Source organism: Semicossyphus pulcher, unplaced genomic scaffold (genome assembly GCF_022749685.1).
Source record: "Semicossyphus pulcher isolate SPU_LCO1_2020_fin unplaced genomic scaffold, fSemPul1.0.p SCAF_3, whole genome shotgun sequence".
NCBI lineage: Eukaryota > Metazoa > Chordata > Actinopteri > Labriformes > Labridae > Semicossyphus > Semicossyphus pulcher.
In genome coordinates, this window is record NW_027211704.1 from 18,945,113 (window position 1) to 18,950,495 (window position 5,383).

Sequence of the window (5,383 nt, forward strand, 5' to 3'; positions counted from 1 at the left end):
ATGGAGGTTGCTAAGCTGGCTGACATCTGACTCACCTTGGGGAATTATTTTACCAAGGCTGGTCCCCAAGGTAAGCATAACACCACAGCTCGCATCAAACATCATTTCCACAGTCCTGGCAGGTGCAGAGATGTCGCACATTCTGCAAAAGTTGCCCTCAGTGCCAGATGACGTGCTAAAAGAGCTCCACTTCAAGCACGACTCACGTACATGGAAGTGTGAAGCTAGGATGGACATCATTGGTCCTGTTGAAAGGAGCAAGGCTTGGAGCCATGATATGCTACCTAAGACAGATAATCCTAGAGTACTAAGACGTTTTTCTATTTCTGTTTAGTGCAGTTCTCTTCCAGATTAGGCTTCCCACATGAAATACTTCGACTGATCAAAGCACAAAGACCCTGTTAACACCGGGTAATCCTAACACAAGTGGACAGGTCTTAGTACAAGTCTGAATGCAGCCAAGGTGCATTGAGGTGCTGTGATTATTCTTCTTGGTTGTGAACTGCCCTGCTTGGAGCTATCCACTTGTTATTGTATCACCTAGGGCACATGTTAGTCAAAGTGTTGATTAACTTACAATTAACATGTTAATTAAGGTGTAAACAGGACCTTACTTTATGTCCACTTTATTGAAGGTGTACATGAAGGTACTCGGTATTAGGCTACTTGGTATTTAAGCCTAAGGAACTCCCCCAAAACTGATTGAGGCTTACTCATGTCCTGGAGACAAGGAGATGGTGGAATCTGGTCAACAATATATCTTATGTTGTCCAGATGACAAACTGATTGGAGACAATGACTAAGATTGCCCAATCACACACGGTAGAGGCCCAGCGACAGAGGAAGTCCTGGTACGATCAGTCGGACTGGTAGAGACCATTTACCCTGGACAAAGAGTTCCAGTGCTTCTCCACATTGATGTAAAAAAGTGGCAAGAACTGTTTCAGATACTCCATAAACCTGGGCCATCCACATACCAAGTACCAAGCAGCCATGCTCCACTATACTGCATAAAAATATCTTGAAGGAGCAGGTGCAGGTACCTGCTGTTGCTCTTGTGGACCATGACCTAAGCCACCTCTCAAAAGACAAACTGCTCCAAGGTAGGTTTATCTTATCCTTGGAGGACACATATTGTCCTAGATATCATCAAGATATTAGAAGGTAAGTGTTGTAACCAAGTGGTCCTGGTGCCAAAGAAGGATGGCATCATAAGGTTCTGTGTTGATTTCAGGTACTTTAATAAGGTTTTTCAGTTTCAGAGGCTTCTTGCAGCTCAACTCACAGACCTCATTGGACCCATATTTGGCTAAATAAACAGAGGAGGAACAATTTATTTTGCAAACAGATGCTACCGACAGAGGTCTGGGGGTTGTGCTTATCCAGGCCACCAGGTAATGGCCATACAGTTGCTTGAATCAGCCAAAGACTGTCCTCCAGGAAGTTGGGTAGTCCTGTTGGAGAAGGAGGAGGTACTGGCTATCAGGTGGGCCCTTCATTCCGTCTTGTACTACCTTCTGGGTAGAGAGCTCATCCTGGAGTGGATGGGAAGGCTACCAACGAAAGGATCACCTGCTGGTACACAGCAATGCAACCATTCTGGACAACCTCACAGCTGACCATCTCTGTTGTTGATACATCAAGAGTCCTGGAGGGAGGTGGGTTGATGACCACAGCAACACTTTGTAACCGAGTCACCTTTACTGCACCAGTTTGCTAGCTGCACGTTGGCATCTCATTTAGGGTCAACCACACCCAAACTATCAACATCAGTTTGTTTGATTTGTTTGAATTGGTTTGTTTGCATGTAACTGTACTTTGTTTGATATGGAGAGCGCAAACTATAACTGTAATGTTACACAGGCTATTTTTTATATATTAATCATTTGAGTCTTAGTGTTTCGGTTGCTGTGGTTGTTGACGGAGGGCTATTCCTGGTGGAGAAAGAGGTGTGGCTATGGGCAGAGACTGTTGGAGCCATCGCGTTGGGTCAAACCATGTGCTGTTATGTCATGGGTGACATTTTGTTTGGTAAGTTTTGCTTGATATTTAGTTATAGTTTGTGTCCATATTATTTACCCCTTGTCTGTTTTTGGTTTGTCCAGGCCAAATATACGATTCTGCTGTCATGTTTCATTCCTCTTATCTTACTCTCTGCACAACAGTGATTTTGAAATTATTTGTAGGCCTGTATTTCTTTAAAGAACTTATTGCTCAGGAACAGGCTGAAATATAATCTGCTGTTGCACTGTCCCTCTGCACTCAGTAAAATACCTATGTGTATTGGTCAACAGCACCTCATGTTTCATAATTGGAAGCTGATTTAATAACACTGGTGGAGGTGATGAATTTAGAGGGACGCTGCCACATTGGTGTGCTTGGTGCACCAGATTCTCATCGGAGTTTCTTTTCAACTCGACAGGAAGCTGTCATTTAAAACCATAACAAAGGCAAACAGCATATCTACAAGGTCGGTAGAATGCCCCACCTACTGTGTGACAAGTGTGCTTATGAATCTTCAAATAATAATAATAATAAAAACTCTTTAAAAATATTTGATTAAATAAACATACCTGTAAACCTCTAGTGTTTAAAAATTCTTGTTCATTCCAAATAAGAAATAGAAATTAAAGCTATTAGCCCGTACTGTAGGGATCTTGTCTTGTGGGTGCGGTGAATGCCAAAGCGGGATGTGAGTCAGGAACGGAAGTAAGAGGATCGAGAGCGTAAGCTTTTCGGGAAGTCGATGACAAGAACATTTCTCCACTCTCATTGTTCAGCGCTGGATTAGGTGGGGAGACTGAAACTTGTACAAACACACAATCCTTTGGTTTAGCCACAATGTATTGTCAACAATCCCAGGGTCTTTTGAAGCCTGTCTTTAGTTTATTTATACTGTTTTTATTACATTGATGTGATGATATCAGTTAAAAGACGAGAATTTAACTCATTGTGATCCTGTGAATGACTTAAAATGAGGGTGAATTTAATATGATACAGTTTGGGAGTGCTCTTGTCCAATCCTGTTCAAAATCTCCTGTGGTAGATGACAAATTGTTAAATTATGCATGTTAAGCAGCAGGGAGTAGAAGTATATGAAATGTGTTGATATGACTTAGCTCAAAGAGACTTTGAAATGCTGCCATTTTCTTCTTATCGTATTTTCGCTCAGCCTCTCTCGCGCTCCGATTGCCCACACAAACTCTGACCCTCATGCCCAGACGAACACGGAGCACCCACTGAGCATAAATCCTATAAAGGCTTCATTGTCAAAGCCTGGCTGTGTCAGATGAGTGGTTGTACACACAAATTGAATAGGAGGTTATCAAGTTGTTAGTAAAAATGAGGCCTGTCTCAAAAGCTTTAGAAGATTTGTTGCTGTGCATTACCTCGCGCCCCTACCACGCCTCCAAACATCAATCACAGGAAACACTCTCGACAGCCGCAACCTTCAGGTGTCAACACAGGCCTGTCTGCCATGGGTTGTGACATAACTTGTACTCATTTTTTTGTTGCATTTTCTTTTCTCCTACATACCCTATTTTTACAATATTTATAGATAAAGACAACTCTCAAGATTACTCTTAAAAAAGTTGGAAATTAGTTGTGCTTTTATCAGTCAGAGAGTTATTCTAAAAAGTAAGAACAATGGATTTGCAGCAATTAGAAGACTGGCTCAAGGATCCTTACTGTCATGGTTTTCTGCAATTAAAGTATACTTATGTATATTATTGCAGAGGAAAGAAAATGTACATATGATCACCGTCATTTAATATTTGGGGTAGCCTTATATTTAAAAGAGACAATAGGCTCCTTCAACACCAAACATACTGGGTTTATTTTTCAAAATAACTGCATCTGTCAATAAACCATAATTTCATGCAAAATTGAAAATGCGTATTTGAAAAGAGGAAAAACTTTTGACAATATAAGTGAGTTAGGACAGTCAAAGGTCTATGTATTCAAATAATGTAGTGCTATAGACACAGGACTGACAACTACCAAGTTATATTTGTATGGGCATCAATGTAAATACATTCAATAAACGTTTTAACCAGCCTGTCTAATTTACATTTAGCTAAACCTAATTTGTTTGTCCGTGACGTAGATTATCCTCGACAGACGTCAGATTTATGAACGCTTTCTGAATGATGTTCTCTGAGGTTTACTCTGGTTTCAATACTTCTGCTCTTAAAGTTTGAAAGTAAGTTTTTGAGACTTTTGAAAATAACCAGCAGATGTGACTGGCATGTACAAGGTATAAAGAGGGGATGTGTTTTGCAGGGTTTCTTGTAATTACTTTGGAGTGCTCAATTACTTTCATGAGGATGAAACGTGAGTCATCGCCGACTGACCTAGTTTGGTCTCGTACTGGGACTTCTAAAAGGCCGAGTGCACACCAGAATGAATGAAGAAAAATTCCCACAGTGAGTCACGGCGGCATGTAAAGTAAAAACTGTGACCCTGCACCTGAATAACAAAGGCTGGTCCACGCAATTGCATGTGGCCCACTTGGCATCTTGTCAAACTTAAGACCACTGGTGTGAACAATTACAGGATTCTAACAAATGATAACTGGTTCCTTTATTTTCACATCTATGTTTTCTTCAATTTGAAACGTCAACATTTACAGAGAAAAAGGTGCTTAAAGAAAAATATTTTCTTTACAACTACAGTTTTGTTTTAATTAACTGAAAGAACACAAACTCTACAGAATATTAAGGGAGTTTCATATAACATGTCCTCGGTATAAGTTGATTAAAAAGCCTTTACCACCTCCACAATAATGACCATAACTTAGCACCACTGATTTTAGAGGCTGTACACAATTGTTACCTGCGTTTATGCTCGTCTACATAAAAAGTTATATTCACAAACTGTTTCTCTATTATTGACAAAACATATGGTTCCTGAGCTCATAAATCCTGATGAAAGCTTCCCTGTGTTAGTGCTGTGTCTGTTTCAGGTTAAGGGGTAATTATATGACAGTGTAGTTCAGCCCAACTTTCTAGCCTGGAGGAAGCACAATCACTGCTGACTGTAGTTTCCTGTCCAATAGCTTGCAGCACAGGATTTAGGAGCAAGTATAGTGGGAGTAAAGACAGAAAAGAAAGCGAGTCCACAGGTAACTTTAAAAGTTAAGACAAGTTTGGGACGGCAGTGTGCTTGGACTTTGTAAGGAGACACGCAATAGAAGGTGGGGAAACGTGCAGTGCAGACAAAGAGTATTGAGCGAGTTGCCTGCAGAGACACACACAAACTTCCCAACATCTGGTGTGCTGGAGGACGGGGCGAGCCGGAGAGAGAAACTTTGGAGGCGGAGAGAAAACTATCTTCGCTGGAGAAAAATGCATTGAATTGGAAGTTTTGGGTCTACATGAGA